Consider the following 19,517-nt stretch of genomic DNA (forward strand, 5'->3'; position numbering starts at 1 on the left):
TTACCCGTCTGCTATTTCTCCCACAAAAGATGCTGAGGTTTCAAATTTCTCATCAGGTTTCCTCTTCTGACCATGTTCCTAAGAACTTAATCTCATCCTCTCTTTTAGTTTCTGATGCCCACTCATCACACTATCTTTAATCATCTTAAGGCTTCTCCTCACTCCTTTTTGGTTTATCCTCTTCACAGATCCAGGCATGATTTAACCTCTCCCATCTTAATCTAAATAGTGCCCTTGAACGCATCTGCCTTTCCTGCTTATTGCCTCATCATCCTTTCTCTTTTCATCTCTCAGCATACTTAACAAACAGTTTACAATTGCTATCTGGGGTTTCATCAAAAAAACCACTTCAATGCGGCTTCTGCCCTTGTACTTTGCTGACACCTAAGTCTATTATTTATATGAGTAGCTGTCACATTCTTTTCTCTCTCCTGAGTAAATGTCCTAGTGATTTCAGTCTTTCCCCATTCACAGCCATTCAGAATATTGCTGCAAATACTGTTTCCCCAAATTTGGTCACAAAATAAGGGAAAGTTCTGACTTTCCTTTAATCTCCAAAGGCTTGTTTTCACTTTCAAGGCCTCTCCCCCCTTCCAAAGCTTCATTAGTAACATTTTTTATTTCTTCTATTCAATCCCTATAATTATTTTGATGCAATTGTACAACAGCTACTTCTGTGTCAGAAACCGGGTGACAACAGGAACTATGGGACCAACAAACACACCAGGCATCATCTTGCAGCCTAGACCCTGCCTGACAAAATCCATGGTCCAATCTGCACTACACTGCTAACTGTCACTCCTCAAAGGTAAACAGGGACATACCTTGGCACTAACTCATCAACAGAAATGCCTGTCTCCACTGCAGGTGCTGTCATACAGAAGAATGCTCTCTCCATCCTGGACGTTGTCCTCATACAGAGTGACAAGAGATTGCTTGGCTTGGAATTTCCATCTCATGTTTAAGATGAATTCAGCCATCTGGGCTGCAGGATGGTGAGCTATGCACCAGAATCAAACACCTGGGAGCTCCTGGGCAGGCCCATGTGCAGGTCTGGTGCTGTCAAGGCGGTGGTTCTATGGAAAATCTCCTCTTCTATTACACTATGATGCCAGTCTGCATTGCCCACTTGTTTCATGCTTTCCCTGTGCTGCCCACTGGGGAGAAATTTCCTGTATGTATGAATATCTAAAATAACCTTTCAATTCCTTGTTGAAATTCTTCTTTGCTCTGATATCTGGAAAACCCATGACAACACTTAAGAGTGCTGGAACTGATGCCAGTCACACTGATGAATACTCGTGTCGTTTCCTTGCACTTCCCCATCTGTCCCGTAAGTACTTCTGTCCTTGTCGTGGTTTAGCCCCAGCCAGCAACTAAGCACTACGCAGCCGCTCGCTCACTCCCCCTGCCCTGGTGGGATGGGGGAGAGAATCGGAGGAGTAAGAGTAAGAAAGACTCCCGGGCTGAGATAAGAACAGCTTAATAATTGAAACAAAATAAAGTGCAATAGTAATAGTAATAATAACAATATAATAATAACAATATTAATAACATACAAAGCAAGTGATGCACAATGCAGTTGCTCACCACCCGCTGACTGATACCCAGACAGTTCCTGAGCAGCGATCGCTGCTCCCCGGCCAACCCCCCCCAGTTTATATACTGAGCATGATGTCATATGGTATGGAATAGCCCTTTGGTCAGTTTGGATCAACTATTCTGGCTGTGCCCCCTCCCAGTTTCTTGTGCGCCTGGCAGAGCATGGGAAGCTGAAAAGTCCTTGACTAGTATAAGCAGTACTTAGCAACAACTAAAACATCAGTGTGTTATCAACATTCTTCTCTTACTAAATCCAAAACACAGCACTATGCCAGCTACTAGGAAGAAAATTAACTCTATCCCAGCCAAAACCAGGACAGTCCTCTCCTGTTTAATGCTTCAATTTAACCTCCTGGACACAAGGATAGGACATAAGAGGGGCTTTACTCAGAGGAACTGTTCCAGTGACAAAACTAGTTCTACCATGGGTCCTTGCAGAAAAAGAGCTATATTGGAAATTACTGTAAAGGCTTGAAGTGGAAGAGTGGTGTAAAGGAAAGAGGAACCAAATCCCAGTCCTATTGCAGATTCATTCTTCACTCTCACAGTTGCTCATCCATTTGTGGTGTGGATGATTCTAAACTGCCAAATGTAATATTTATAATCTCAAAATCTGCTCAAATCAGTAGATGTTCAGTGCTTAGAATGCTGTCTTTCCTATTTTGCATGATCTAACTATAATTGGTGTTAAGTTATTCCTATTTATTCTGAAAATACGAAATGTGTTACTTTGCTCTTAATCTGCATAGACTGAAACCATCTGCTGTGGTTCACAGTTGAAGAACAAGAAATTATAAATTCCATCTAGTATTTATATCCAGCCATCATTAAACAAGTAATCGTTAGTGCTACTAAGTTGTAAGTCAGAGACGTGTACAATTATAATCTTACATTTAAGTATGTGAATGACCCATTCCCTTTAAAAAAAAACCAAAAAACAAGCATTTAAAAACATGTTTATCTTTTGCTTCTACCTGATGGTGAGAAGGCAGCTTTTAGCTCAGGTAGAGGAGGAGTGGAGACTGTTCTCAATGTCAGTGACTCTAACTCCATGCTGAGTAAAAGGTGATTTGACAAAAGAAGAAAAATCATGGTGTACTCAGTTGTGGGATCAGCTAGTTTGCCTCCAGAATGACAGGAAGCAAGGGTCAGCAGGGATAACTGTGCAGTGAGAAGACCTATTTGTGAAATATATTTTGTTTGCATTGTACCCAGATATACTACAAGCCTGCTTGAGTTAAAGCAGAAACATGAGGTATCCTGTTTGTCTTGCACCCAGACATACCACAGGACTGATTTAGGGTAGGAAGTGAAATATTGTGTAATATCTGTTTGGTTGGCATAGTTGCACAAAAATAGTAGAGCTAAGATAACTGTATCCAGTCAGCAAAAAACTTGAAGGAATCAGATGGCCAGCATGCAGTCTGCAAACAGGTAACACCCACCTGAAGAGTGGACTGGACTGGACTGGACCTGCGTGCAGAAGAGTGTAAAATCTGTCTGACAAGCCAGAACAGACTGGTTCTGACGTAGGAAAAGAGGAAGTAAACCTTTGCACCAGACTGGTCTTGATCCACAGGAAAGCTGTACGTAAGCACGAGTGATACACAGTGGAGCTTGGGGAAGGGAGAACGTGTCCCCTTTGGTTGTGGCTTCCCCTGCCAGAGAGCTCTCAAACTCAGCCAACGCAGCCTTGGAGGCTAAGAATGGTCAAATGATGTAGCCATCAGAAACCACAATGCAGCAGCAGTCTCACAGCATTGTAGACGTAAGGCTTCATGTTTAGGTCTGTTTAATTAATGCTTGATTTTTGGTTGTTAGCAGATGGATTGCCTACAAGCTGAGCATAAATAGATGCCTGCTTGAATTATTGACTACCTCATTCTCTCAGAACTCTCGCATTATGGTGGTTCCCAGGTCCCAGCCGTAACAGTTGGCGAACTGCAGTTTCTGCTACCCACACCAGTTTACCAGGCTTTGCAGGGCCTGAAAAGAAACTCCTGCCAGGAGGAACAATGCCATGCAGAAGCTGAGGAGAGGAACAGGATTATCTGCGAATCCAGTGAACCAGGTCTCCTGTGCAGGAAGATACTGGGGTGCTTTTAATCCATGCATTGGACACTAAGTATTCTCATTGGTTTTGGATATTCAGTGTATGTAGATAGAATTGTATCCTGCACTTCACCCATGCCCACTGCCTGTCATCCTCTGGCAATCAAAATACTGATTCAGTCTTGGTCTTAAATCCAGCTAAATTACACCAGAGGTGAATTTAGTCCTGTCTGATTGGTAAGTAGATTTTGCTTCTGTCTTAAATAAACTAGAGAAAGAAATAAGAGCAGCAAGGCTAAATGTGTTAGAGCAGATCTGAATCCTTATTTAGCTTTTTTCCCCATGATGCAAGTCTTCAGCTCACTACCTACCCTTATGTCTTCTAGAACGTATTTTGAATGATGGTGCTGCACTCCTTCTGGAACTGTTTACTCAATTTATTTGTATATTTACACAACATTTTACAAACAAGATAGGTCAATTTTTTTCCTGTTGACATAATTCAACAGGCTTCACTTAGGTTTGGCTAGAAGGAATTTGGTCCAGTTAGTTTTGTTTATAGATTTATTCAGAATTTGGAAATGCTTTTAAACTCTAGGTCTGCACCTAGCTTTCTGGCTGACCTTAGGACTGGAAAATGCAAAGGCCCATTTTTCGCTTGTGAAAAATGCCACTTACGAATAAATGTAAGAAACTTCCAGCTCCTTATCTTGAGATTTTTATTGTATTTTCTGTAAAAAAATCTTTCAACCACCAATTTTTAGACTGTTTTCCAAGGAAAAGTTCTTTTTCCCATCCTTTTAAAAGAGCAGGTTTCCCCATAATTACACTGGTTTGACTTCTAGAGGAAGCAATACACTAAGATCTAAACTGTTGAAAGGAGGAACGACAGAGCTTCTTGATGGATTTAATCCACAGTTGGTTTAAAGAGACTGAACCTTTTGCTGTCTTTAAATATACAACATGTATTTCATGTCATAGAAAAGGTTTTAGCAGAAGGCGATGACACAAGGCAGTGTTGTGACCCTCTGAGTGCCCCAGAGAGATTGACACAGTGTAAGTTACAGGCAAAGCTCCTCAGTCACAGACACCCTCCGAACGGGCTAGGTGTAAAACTATCTTAACACCTAAAGATCTTGTAAGATGATTCAAGCACAGCACAGAATCTCACCTCAGTGCTTTATATCACTGTACTTCCCATATGTCATTATGAATATAACACTTCTCCCTCAATCTGGAAAGGCCTGAGATAACGAGCTTTATCCTCACAGCATTTTTATGTCTGGATAAATACTATGATAGCTTGGTTCTAAAGCCTTTATAGCTGAGCCTTACAGCTGCTGTAATCACCTGACCACAGAGAATATATAAAATTTCATCTCCTTTTATCATATGTGGTGCAAATAGCATACATAAGTCTGCTTAGGCAGCCCTCCTATCTGATTTAAAAGTGCAAAACTTCTCTCCTTGTGTGTAATACTGCAGCATCATACTTGCATCCAGCAATACTCTTCTGGTTCAAAACAAACACCCAGCAATACTCTTTCCGTTCAAAACAAACAAACAGAGATACCTTTTCAAGCGATGAATACTTGAATGTGGAACTTACTGCTATGCAGAGCGATCAATGCCAAACTGTATGCATGTTGAGAAAATGTAAATAAGACAAAACCATTGAAAAAAAAAAAAAGCACAAACGCAAAACCAACACCAAAGGCTGTCAAGCACATACGTCACCTCTGGGCTGAGCTTCAGGCTATTAGGAACTGGAAGAATTTGTTTGCCCTATTACGATGTGCCCCATGCTCTACTGTTGGCCACTGCTGGACTGGATTGATCTTCACTGTGACCTCCTGCAGCCATTTCCATTTTCCTATATTACATTTTTTAACATACAAGTGCAAAACAGGGGCCTATGCTGATACCATGTTTTAGGAGGCAAAATCATAAACACTGAGTCCCAGTGAGGATTTGTTTCAGATGGTCAGTTCACTTCAAACAACACAAGAGGGAAACTTTTTAAAGCCTTAAGGTTAGTGTTTGTTAAAAGACTAGGTTTAAGTCCTGAAGAATGCGCATATGCTTGAAAGGCTGGCATTTGTGAGACTGCACTATTATCTGCTAACAGGTATTACTCTTCTTACAAGCCTTGCCTTTCTTTGTTTCTTTATGGTGAACACTATTTAACACAAGGTTTAATCAACAACTGTATTAGAGCTTCTTTGCAAAGGTTTGGCTGATCGATGTAGTCTGACTTGTTATCATGGAACAAAAGGATGAAGGAAAGGGCAGGCTTTAATCTGAGAGATGGATAGTCACTGAGCAAACCGCTGATTTCTGCTAGAGGCAATACCTTGTTTTGCCACAGCTTCTGTCTCCACCCTGTGATACTTTTGCATTGCAACAAAAGAAGTACAGTGCTGCACTTGCGAATTTTAAAGGCCCACCTGACAGAAAACATACAGCTAAAATTCAGAATATTCCGAGGAATATGCACAGCTATGCCAGTAGCACCCTGTAACCTTTCAGATTAACACAGCTGGTTACATTGCCGGTACTGGAGACACGGACGCACCACTCCACACTCTTGTTATTTATTGCCACCCAGTGGACGTTTGTGTCCATTGCTCAGGTCTGTGCTTACCTGGACACGACGTCACATTTGAACAGACCAGACAAGACCTGAGCTGGTGCCTTACCTGAAACCCATCTTCAGCATTAGCTTAACCGGAGCTATCGCACTGTGTACTGAAGGTGAGGAGCGAGCACCGGTTTTATTCAGCTGTGGGGTAACAACTTCTGCAGCTACTGCTGTTTTCCAAGTAAATGTGAGCCTTCACACTTCAGAGGTGTAGAGAAAGAACCAGCCCTATATAAATACCTATAGAAACAAAACATTGGGTTGGTAGAGCCGACTTCAGTGATTTTTGGGTAGTTGCATCTTTCAGGAAATTGGCAATCAGGTGGCAGACACCACCAGATTTGTTACATAAGCATGCTAAATGTTAGGAAATAAATGGCAGCATGAAGTACTAGTCAAAGGGTTCATCAACATGAGTCTGAGAAGACTACTTTACTCACAGTACATCTGTGAATTACGCCCATCATCCTACATGAATGTCATGGTATGTTGCATGGTATTCCGTTCTGTATGTCCTATATATATACACTATAGGAAGAAAATCCAGTTTCTATAAATTTGTAAATGTCCTAGTTAAACGACTGAGGACTACTTATTTTAATCAGAAATATATTGAATAAAGTGTCTGGTAGCTGGTACTATGCAAAAATTCTGTTTGCTTTCATCTATGATTTTCTTCAGTGATTTCTACTTTTGGGTTCATCATGGCCTTCTATACGCCCATTTTAAACTATTGGTAATAAAGAATTTCCACATTAACCATAACATGGTTAACATAATATGTTTGCATGGTTAACATGATATGTTTGCTATGATAACATAGCATAATGTCTCCAGACATGTGTAAGAGATATTGTTTGTATATTCCTACTAAATAAAGTGTGGTGGAGCAGATAATTCTGTTGTGTAGTATGCCATTTATTATATACATCTACATTTTCATTAGATAGCTCCTAAGTTAAATACTAGAAAGAACCGAAGCCAAGCATTAGGAAGAAAGCACTGTACAGCCTTTTTTTCTTAACAGTGCCATGTTCTAGATCGCAATGCTTAATAGCTAAAAGAATCACACTTTCGAGCTGTGGGGGTTAGGTCTTTTCCTTCTCAAGAAGATATCACTGAAGCATGACACTTACCAAAACAAAAACTTGTGAACAACGCTGGTGTTCTGAAGAAGGCACTTGAACTCCCAAACTCCCAAAGCATTTTGAATGTCAGAAGGGAGACATTATTTTACCACCCAATCAATAGATGGCACTGCTCTCTCCTACTGGGAGAGGTGCTCTGAGAAGGGCCTCCTTGGTAAAAGGTGGGAACTGTCCCAATGCAAAACTCCACTTCTATAAATTTTAGATCATGTCTTGATATGTAAAACACATGCCTGCAGTAGACAATGTACGGTATTTCCAAGCTACAGAACATAGACACAGAAGGAGGATGGTGATGGTGACTAGGGACATAATGTTGTCCTTTGCAAATCTGAAATGCAGCCTGGAAAATCTTTGTTTATAAAGTTATCCCCTGACAACAATATACAAGATAAAATGGAGCAGGCACCAGATACTCTTCACCTGATCCTGTGGCTCCCTTTTTTGTCAGAATAATTTGCATTATTTTGAATGGCTCCTTTCACGAAAAATGTTAGAAAAAACTACTGTAAAAATTAAGGGCTATTCGCACAGACTAAATTTAGCCAGGGAAATTAACCTTCTTTTGCTTATCCTATAGACAATGGGATGAGACAACTTTTTCTACAATCCAGAACAGCTGAAATATTGTGTAAGGGAACTGACTACAATAGAAGCTCTGGGAAATTAGTGCCCTAGGAAAGAGCTAAAAATAACACCGACTATTATGACCAAGCTTCATAACTTTAAAGAAAACTGTCTGCACATCACTCTGACCCTGCAAAGCTCCCGCAAGAGATTTTATGCTCAGGAAGAACTTTGAGCAAAGTGTAAGCTGGTATACAAACTTGTCCACTTAAGGAAGTGCTGTGCTTCAAATATATGCCTATTTGCAAAGCATATTCTTTTCCTGTTGCCACCTTGTGACCAGGAAGATAATTCACAGCAGTGCTTTGAGAAGAGCGTGCACTTCTTTACACTGCTTTGCCAGCAAAATGGCTATCTGAGATTTTATGGACAATTCCACTTTCGCTGGAGGGTCCCTGCAACAAATGCTGCCTGAAACAACCCAGCGTGCCTTTGGTGATTCAGGGAGTGCAATGACACCGCAATGTTTTGGGGCCAGAACGTGATGTTTGGGTGTCTTACCATCCAAATGATAACTAGTTTTCTGACTATGGAGCCAATTTCTCCCACTTGGATGAGCCCAAAAGGAGATAACATATCAGGCGATATACTATTCATATTTATATTTATTAATATGCTCAAATCTTTCCAGGAAACTGAGGCCTATAATTTGATACAAAACATACTTATGTTTTTACCCTTAGTGACAACATTTTTCATGCAAATAACAGATACCAAAACATTCAGCTGCAAGTACAGCTTTGGGATTTGCACATGTAAGCACAGATGTACGCATATGGAGCTCCACTTATTGAAAATGTGGCCCAGTTAATGCTTTGGTTCATATGGGAGCAAGAATTAAGAGGCACTAATTTGCATGTAAAATTCTAGGGATGTGCAGCTCCACATAATAAAATTTTGAAGCAAACTAAATAATAGGAACATGTTGCCATCATTTTTAAGTCCCGTATCACCAGAAGAACTCTTAGACATTTTCTTTATCATTGTAACATGTTAATGACTGCCATAACATCTGAAAGCATCCGTAAGACTTCAGACCACTTAGTCATTTATAAATGTTCTTTTCAACATGGTTTTTGTGTTTTGGAAACTAAAGTGTTGTCAGAAAACTGTAAAACCTCAACATTAGGTCTTCTCAGCTTGCTTTTCCTCCTTTTAATCTGCAGGTAAGCAAATGGATGCATACTGCTGGAGGTTGAGTACCGAGCTCAAGCACTGCTCTTACTTGCCAGGCTCATGAAACTCTGGTTCCCTGCTACCACAATCCTTTATCACGCTTAGTCCAAGGAATAACAGTCATTGACAGGCCAAGCTCTCTACATAGATGTTGGGTACCTGATTTTTCCAAAATACCTTCAGTTTGTCAACCAAGAACTGGCACTTGACTCATTTCTTCAGTGCTGTGCCCTGACTATCCTTGGAAGACGCCTCTGATGAAGTGCTGGCTGTGTATCCCACTGCCCACTGAAAACTGACTTTTCTTAAAACAAATGGAAGTATTTTAAGCAATTTTTCTATCTTCACAGCCCTCAGAGTTGCCTAAAAATCTCCAAGCAAAGCTAAATGATTTATTTTCAGAGCTCGGCAGTTCTTCTTATTTATATATGTGTGAGGACACTCCTGGATGTGTAAGAAATCTTAATACAACCAAATCTTCATCCCCAAAATGGCAATGAAGAATAGTGCCTAAGTCAGCATACATTTTTTGTGAGGCAATAGCTTGTGAATAGCAATTTCTCATCTCCCTTGCTATGCTGCAATTTAGTCCTCTGGAAAGACATTTTAGGTAAATTTACCAAAGGCAAATGTAATGATGATGATATATTAAAAGCTCCCAAGCTGGTTAATCTTTAGAGACGATGGAAATTTATTGAGAGCAATAGAACAGCCTGTGCTAGCCTCCGGTCACAAGATAAAAAGGTGTTTATTTTTAAAAACCTGAGTGAGGGTTGAGCTTCACAGTCTATTTTCCACACTATTGCACTGAGGTCAAAGAACCTTCGGTGCTACAGAGGGAAAATGCAGCAGCCTGGATGCCCAGTGCTGCCCAAACACCAACAGGGTCTCAGTCCCAGAACTGAAATTCAAATCCCCAGTAAGGTGAGCTAGAGGGTAACTATTCCTCTGAGACGCCTGCATTCAGGATTGTTGTGATAACACACGTGTAGGGTACCATGAGATGTAACAGCTTATGTGATAGAGACGTTGTGTTTTACACACTTCTTTTATTAATGGGGGAGAAATAACCTCTAATGCAGAACTGAAGAGCTTACTTAAGGATGTTTTTCTCTGGGGAAGTTTGTCATCTCTATTGGTTTAATTATATCATTAAGATTATGTTAATTTCAGTCCCCTTGTGAACCTCTACATCATTTTAAGCTTGTTTTCATTTTGGCTTAACATATATTTTGAAGAAACATATATTAAACTGAAAAGAGACATTCCGCATCCTGAGAGAAACTACCTACAGGAGTTGTCGCACTGTCTCCGTAGTAGCAGTGTAACTATATTCCTATAGCTGTATGGATAATTTCCCTTCACAGGCAAGTTTCTGCTTTGTAGCAGAGACTCTATATCCAGAAACACTCCCATTTTATTTCCCTGGGGCAGCAGTGGTTGGAAGCTCTGCTATGACTTGTGAGCCAGTTACGAGGCAGGGAGGGAGAGGAATGTTGATCCAACACTTAGTAGATAGTCATGTTGGCTATATAACTAATTTCACTAATGGAAATTTCACTAATGGAACATAAATTTTCACTAATGGATTCCCACCAGAAGTATTTTAATAGGTAGCAGCTCTTTTGTAATGTACCATTTCTGACTGTGAACAATTGCAAATTACAGAGGGCTGGAAAATACACCAGAACACCTGATTTTCTTTCATCTTGAAGATACCCAATGCAACTACTGTACATAAAAAGACCTGAAAATAGATGAAAATATAATCTACCTTTACCTAGAGCCTTTACTCCACCAGAGTGACATAAGCGGCCTAAGAGCAGGAAGAGCCAAGTTTAGAGTAGCAATGGCTGTAGATAAATAGAGAAAATATGGTATTACTTGGGAAAGTACTACCAGTTGAGGAATGAAAAGATGTAAACCAGGAGCTGTACCCAGTACATTAAAAGGATTCAAAATTGATATCTATTCTTCATATTGTTGTAATAGTATTTGTTCATGAAATCAGTAACTGCAATTGCTGTAAAGACTGAGCATATGAAAAAGATCAGTGTTTGAAAAAGATAATTAGTGCTTTAAGAACTGTGAAAAAAAATTGAGCATCCAAAGCATCATATTGCAAAAACTTTAATGCTGGAAAGGCAGAAATTTAAAATATCTCATCTATAAGCTTTCAAGTATTACATTTTCTAAGCAGAGGTGCAATCTCCTAAACCAGACCTCTGCTAAGTCCAGGAAGAAAAGAACAGAAGTATCAGAAGCATGTGTCTGGCAAAAGGCTTATTTTACTGCCCCTAGTTTGTGGTTGAGGCTGCAGTATATACATATAAATATATAAAATAAGATGCAAAAATGTGTATACTTTTATTTATAAGTCCAGTGGTTATACTTTACAATCAAATAATAGCAACATCAGGACAATATTGCTATAGAAAAATCCAACTTCAGTCACAGCTTTGGTAGCTAGATATATAAATACAGACATGTACATGGAGCTCTATCTTCTGCAAATATGGTGTTGACAAAATTCTTGGTCAGGTGGGGGGAAGGACTACAGAAGCATCAGTCTGCATGTAAAATCCTAGGGAAATACAGCCCTTAATAACATAAATATGGACCATACTGCAGACAACTGTAGTTGCAAAAATTACGGTGACCACAGGCTAGCAATACAGCTGTTTTCTATCACAACAGGGAGTTTAAGAGTGGTGGTTTCAAATTCAAACAATCCAGAGATTTTGTTGCTATGGCAGCATCAGGCCTCCACTGCAGAAGTCCAAATACATGTGATACCATTCAAGTCCTTTCACATGTGCCCATTTTATTTCATAATAAAACTGTGGAGAGCCAGCATTTAACCATACTAACACAACCACTGCATTGAGTAAAGTTAAGGGTATTGCTTTTAGGAAATACATTTCATGGCATTTAGCTTGATGACAAGAACCATGACTCATAACACTGAAGAATGTTTTCATGGCTAATGATAGGCTGCAATTAATATTTTTCCTGAAAAACAGTTTCTGCTGTTACACAAGTCTGCAGGTGATGATCTCAGGGACTATATGATATTTTTATTTCAATCAGTCAGATGGTAGAATATTCTATAAAAATTGAACTGGGTTTTATTTATACTTATGTGAGTCCTATTACTAGAGGAGCACCTTACATCTTCAGTGTATTCATCCTCTCACTGTCCCTGTGAGGCAGGACAATGTTAATTAAAAGCTCTTTTAAACCTGTGGATCTTGCTTGCCAACATTTGAAATATTTCTGCAAAGTCACATTGATACATGTGACATACACATATGTAAGTTGGCTTAGCCAAGAAAAATACCCCTTCTGTTTTCAGATTGCTGCACTGTTAACCTGTTTCCTGCATCAGGGAACTCACAGATGGAGATTAAAAGAGATTTTTACATGGTCACAGAGGCCAGCAAGCAGGAAAACTGTTCCCTGGTTTCTCAGTTTCCCATTTCGTGCCATTCTGTTCAAGGCTGTTCTGTTCAAAGACTGCAGCTGGGTGCTGCTGTGCTGTCCTTCCACTTTACAAGAAAAACAGCAGAGCTACATCACTTTCTTGCCCTGCTGAACTCCCTGCAACTTCAGAAAGCCATTTGCAGCTAGTTGATTTGTTTTGCTTGGTGGACTGAATGTTACCACTGCGAGCTCTAGGCTTTCCTGTACCCACTTGAATAAAAAATCAGAGGGCTTCTGCATGAAAACATCTCACTTTTGAAAGAATTCTCAGGATATTGTCTGAAATATGAGAGCTTGGGCTGGAGGCAAAGCATTGCACAATGTGGGTGAAGCGACTTTCAAAATAATGTATAGAAAATTCTGTGAGGAGATCGCTCAAGCTTAGAGACTCCTGTGTATGTTTTTCTCTGAATAAGGACTACAGGCTAGCAATAAACAATTTGTACATATGAGCAGCCTGGAAGCATCTCTTAATTCCTCAATCAATAAGTCACCAGATCCTTTACTTTTAGAATTAGATTTTAGTATATGTTTGGGTTTTTTTCTTCATATAATGAATTTTGTTGCCAGGACTTGGCAGGTCTTTGTAAATGCAGCGATGAAGACATGGGCACCTCAGTATGTTCACATTAAGACTGCAACGCCCTTTATTCCTGTCAACTTCCATAAGAGAAAAATGGCATTTACCTTCAGGTTCCAGAAAGGATGGCTTGCCACCCTCCCTCCAAGACTGGAATTACTCAGGCTAAAGGGAAAAGAAATCTCCATATACAGACTTTATTGAATTATTGTTCTGGAGATAGTATTTTTCTATCAAGTACAGGGTCTGAGATCTAAGAGAAAGGGAAGTAAGTGAAAGTGGAAGAAGAACTGACTGAAAATTATTGCTTGGAAAGTGTCTATCTGAAACTTTTATCCAGTCATCAAGTATATAGTATCTTACTGGTTAATTCATTATTTATATTCTTAAATCTAGACATTTATTTAAATGAATACAAAGATTGAGACAGTTGCAGCCAGAATACTGAAGGTATTTTTATACATTAAAAATAAAAGCAGATGCTGCATGTGTCTTTAAAAGAGCTACAGAGCTTATTCTGAGGGAAGGAAATCTGACTTTTGTACCAAGCAAATTTGTAGAAACTATATAAAACCAGTCAGTGGGTGAAGTGTAAATATGAGGTATAGGGGAAAAATCAGCTCAGATTTCTTTTTATTTGCAAGTTTATTACAGTCTTTTGAAGGTGTCAATGAGCAGATGATTACAGTTGTTCATACGTATGGATTTTCAAAAATTTTTTGAAAAGATTTCTTACCAAAGGCATGTAAAGCTATCATGATCTAAACCAGAAGATCTCTCAGGGATTAATATTGTGTTGAAAACCAAATTGTAGGAAACAAATGGTAGGAGTTAATGTTCTGTTTTCACAAATATATTTCACATTTAATGAAATTCTTGCCATTCATCTCAAAAGGGTTGTACTTGAGCTGGGAAGGATGCTGAGAAGAATGGTGACGCTGATCTGCAAAATGGAACAACTTCCACAGAAAAAGAGTAAGTAATCTAGAGCCCTTCAACTTGGAAAACAAAGAGTGGGAGGGAAGGGGGGGATGTGATAAATTTTATAATAACATGAGTGGTACAGAGAAGGTGATTAAGGAGTTGCTGTTCATTATTTCTCACAGTATGAAAGCTACAGAATAGTCAGTGAAATGATTTGGTATCACGTTTAAGAGCAAAGTTGTCTTTCCATAGGGTGCATGATTAAATCATTAAACTCAATGCCATTGAGTCCAAAGTATAAGGGTTTTCAAAAAGGATTTAGAAACACTCCCTTGGAGACCCTCTAGCTCATGACATCCTAAATCAGGTGGCTGCAAAATGAAGCAGGTAATTAATGACTTTGAAGACACTGTAAGTTAAGGATTTTACCTCTGACATTTATGTCCTGGTAGTCAGACATTTTGATCTAAATATGACATATTAATCCTCTAATGGTTTCCCAAGGAGATCTTTTAAGTGTTGTAGGTGAAAACCAACTGCAGTAAGACACTGTCACCTTAGTGAACACTTAGAAGGGAGCAGACTCCAGAGAATTGCATTGCTTGAGAAATGTCAATGCCCTTGTGGACATTATGAGTCATTATTTGTGTTTTATTGCTGTGAATAAATAAATACATGCCTCTGTGCAAAGACATCTTTCCACACAACTACATATGAGATGGATGGATTCCTGGTTTTGTTTTGTTATGTGCATGAAACACTATATACCATCCTCATCTTCTTTGGAAGAGACTGGCTCATTCACCACTCCTTTGGCTAACTAAGAAATTATGCCAGGAAGTTTTAAAGTCAGTCTCTGCAGTATCTTTTTTAGGCAGATTAGCAACAGTCGCCTTTTAGAGACTCATAACAGATGTTTTGATATTGCTAGAGAGCAAAATGGAGTGCAAAATATCACTCTGAAAGGCTGAAGCTAGAAATGTGGGTGAAAAGAAATACAGGCTTCTTTCTTCCACTCTGGCTCTGCACTCTTTTCATCCCTAATCCAGTCCAGAAAGATACTTTTGCAGTTTATTCATTTGCAAGAACTATTAGTTCCTAATGTGGAAAAAAACTGCCAGTTCGAAGGCATTTAGATTCCTGATGCATCCAGCTGAGCTGCTAACGTGATGCATCACCTGCGGTATACAGTGCTGGGCTCAGCACTGCTTTGCATTCAGCCTTATCAGCCTGCTGAAATTTAGTCCCTCATGCAAACCCACGGGGTACAGGTATCATCTTACATGGGCAACACTCCCTCCTGTGAAGTGGGTCATGTCTAAATAAATCCAAATGCACCATCTGGCATTTGAGTTAGCAGCAGGTATTGGCTTCCTCTGAAGAGAAAGAATTCAGTTTAAAAACAGCAAGCACTTTCCTTGTTTTGGGGTAAAACTGGGGGAAGTCCACAGATTTGTTAAGGACTTAATGACCAAATTAGCTTTGGCAAATGGAAGCAAAAGAGAACAATGCTTAGAGTAGGATTAATCTATCATGTGCAGTAGATACATTAGGACTCTAGAATCATCTTTCCACAGGGTATTTTGCTTGTAGGTATGTGAAAAGCGGATGACTCACTGCTTTTGACTGTTTTCCGCCTGAACTCAGGCTTTCTTACTCTTCTCCCTACTTTTTGGTTGTCTGACTTTCCTCTCTTGCAGCAGAATCATGGTTTACTCTTTCCAATCTCAAACATCTATTCTTGATGTTATTTGTTTCTCCAACCCCTTCCCCATCTTATTTCACCGCACTACAAGTGATTCCGCATTCTAGATCTTATTCATTATTTTCAATCTCATTTGCAACTCGTGGCTCGTGGAGGTTTTGCCCAGCCTATTGCCTGCATTCTTCCAACTCACATCTCAGAAACAGTGCTCCTTCATTTTCTCCAGCCTGGTCTAGGGAGGTAGACTAAAATTCTTAATGTTTGGGATGTACACATGTTCAGGGGAAGGAGAAAGAGGAAAACATCCACATTCAGACTGTGGAGCTTGCTCCTGGAACCAGGCACCATGCTTATGGGTGCAGCCACGACCTCCTGAAGTGCTAGCATCCAATGAATACGCCAAGGTCCCGGCCTGGGATTTGTGGAAGGTCACAGAGGGAGTTTGTGGTAAGGAACTGCAGGCTGATCAGGTAAGAATTTTAACCACTGGGACAATTTTCATCTGACTGTCACATTCTACAACTGCTTACCTTAGAAGAGGTAGGAAATGCACAGCAAGAGGCTGATGGCCTGGAGAGGAGGATCGGTAGCCCTTTTAATTTTTGTTCTGCTCATATAACTGTGAGTGGTATCAATAAATGAGGAATACTTTGTAAAGGCTGCTAATCTACCGGCTTTAATAACCTCTGAAATATTGAGATTAGTAACTGACACTTGGGGAAAGGGAGGGAGAATGATCTTGTTTTGGTTTGTAAATCAGAGTAAATGTAGAACTTATTGAAGAGTAGCTAATGTAGAACATCAATCTGTTGTTTTTAGTCACTGCTTAGGCTGTCATTGACATTTTGAAGCCCCTATGTAACACTGCTGATTGTAACAACTATTAATTAAATCTGTTTGTTTCGTTTTTTTTTTTTCAGAAAGTCACCAGTGTTTCTTTTTTTAAATGCATTCAAGAACTCATCACTCCTTAGATGTTTTATTCTTCCCACAGAGTGAGAGCATACGCAGACACAAGCAAAAATATCCTGAGTTCCCTGGAGAAGAGGTGGCCATACCGGTTTATCATCTGCAACCCAGAAAGAGAGAAGCCTGCATTCTGCACAGTTTGAAGCAAGGACAGAACTGGTCCCTGAGTGACTAGCAAATATAGCTGTAACATGCTGCTGCAGTGCAGAGTTTATGGTCCTGCAGCCTGAATAACCATCATCACAACATGATACAGGATTGGGAATGAGAGACCTGGCAGAGGAGGAAGAGGGCAGGTGCTGTCCTTGTTTGGGGGTAAAAATGGGATCCTAATCCTCCCTCTCCCAACCCCTTCACTGCTTTTCTCCTCAAGGGGTTTTAAATGTAGAACATGTATTTGATATAGTTGTTAGTGCTGAGAAATTAGCAAAAGTGGTTGAACAAGCATGCTGTCCTGTTAGGTATTAGCTTAATTCACCAAGAAGATTTTAAAGCAAAATTCCTTAGGTTTTCACCTTGAATAAAGGTGCCTCAGATGAGATCTTTACCCTTGGGCTGCAGATTACAATTCAGACTGCCAGGATGCAGGGAACATAAGAACTGATTATTCCTTCAGCCTGGACAATTAAGACTAATGTGCAAGGCAGAGCTGAAGTGCCATCCTAAAGCAAGGCTAGGAGCTGTAATAGTTCCTTCCCCTTGAGTTATTAACCCACAGGGTAGATGCCCAGCTAATCCCTTGGTCAAGTATGGTAACCTCAGACGGAAGATGTCTGATTAGCCACCTTGTTCTTCTGCGATGATGGTAAAAGACTCTATCAAATGACACAGGTATAAAATGTATTTATATGAGAGGAAAAGTTAGGATGTAAGCGTACAAAACAAAGAGGAAGTGTTCTGGCTCACCTTGGAAATAAGTACATGGATAAAATAGTGACCAAGGGGCTGAATGAATGAGTTGATTCCATGGCTCTTACAACTGATTTTCCTAATACATTTGAAAATAATTCTCTTTGACCTGTGGTGCACAAATCTCATAGGACTGCCACAGAACTCAGTGGTGCCCCCAGATCCTCTCCGTCTCCTTTTGCTTCCTTTGCTGTTGTATTCAGAAATTAGTTTGGAAGTTACCTGAGCAGGAATCCTGGGCTCAGAGATATCTGGCATGCTTTCTGAGCCCCTTGAAACTTAAGAAAAATACTTAATGTCCTAGACTTGACTTGAACCTGCTATTATCAAGAAACAGCCCTGCTTATGGTTATATAAAAGTGAAAAGATGAACTGAGCATAATGGATGAAATCTTGCTCTCAGTTTCATCTGTGCAACCTCATTTGCTTCATTGAAAAAGCATAAATGTACCTTAGGGTCAAATTTGTCTCACTGTGAGGGAAGAAGAGCAGCAGGAATGCTAAAGGCTGTTGGGAGTTAATGAAGTCCTGGAGAGAAGGGTGATGGATGGGTATTCACTCTATAGCTTGCTATGCTGATAGCAGGCTACAATCAGTTTTTTAAGCTAGTCCACACCTCCTCCTTCAACAGGCATGATATGATAGGTGTGTTAGCCTGATTCCTTACACACCGAGCCCTTGAAAGAATTTAGACAAGGGAACATCTTTGTTTTCAGTTCTTGATTTGAGTTGAGCTTGATCTCTGCCTAAAGACCTTATCATATTTTTCATGGATGCTTCCTTCCAAATTTCTAGGAGGCATCCATGAAAAATCAGGTAGCTGACATTAACCTTGCCTGTTTGGGATGTCCTGTTGGGCTTTTGCGACATGTCACAAAAACGTGGCAGACATCACTACATGCAGTCTTGTCTGTTCCATGTGTAGAAGTGATCACACGCTAGCTTGCCATTACATCTCAGCCTTCAGGTCACTTTTTCACTTTAAAAGCAGTTCTGAGTGAAGAATTTGGTGTCTACTAATAGTCACATTTATAAATAGTCAGTCACTTTCCTGCACTTTGAAATCCTCTGTCTGCTGGGACAAAGGCAGTACAAGTCAAATGTCCACAATTGCTGTGTCAATTACTTTTTCCCCTGGAGCTAGATGCACTCCCTTCAGAAATCAGAGGACAGTTTATTTCCATGCCCTTTGGATTCTTCATCTGTTTAATGAAATAACAAGGAGCCCACCTATTGGGTTTTATAATAATGTAACTGTATTATCTCTTTACAATATCTTTACTACAGTTTATTATCTGCCATTTGTAGTGCATCACAGCAAAAAGGTAGAAATTAGGAAATTATACAAGAAAGTTAGAGAAAAGGCAAAACATAATCAAAGATCCCAATCCACCACCATCAAAAATCCACGAGCATTTTCCATTGACACAGGATCATAGATTCATAGAATGGTTTGGGTTGGAAGGGATCTTTAAAGATCATGGGCAGGGACATCATCCACTAGATCAGGTTGTTCAAAGCCCCATCCAACCTGACTTTGAACACTTCCAGGGATGGGGCAGCCACAGCTTCTCTGGGCAACATGTTTCAGTGTCTCACCACCCTCATTGTAAAAAATTTCTTCCTTATGTCCAATCTAAATCTACCCCCTTTCAGTTTAAAACCATTGCCCCTTGTCCTGTCACTACAGGCCTTGGTAAA

Source organism: Pelecanus crispus, chromosome 2 (assembly GCF_030463565.1).
Source record: "Pelecanus crispus isolate bPelCri1 chromosome 2, bPelCri1.pri, whole genome shotgun sequence".
Lineage (NCBI taxonomy): Eukaryota > Metazoa > Chordata > Aves > Pelecaniformes > Pelecanidae > Pelecanus > Pelecanus crispus.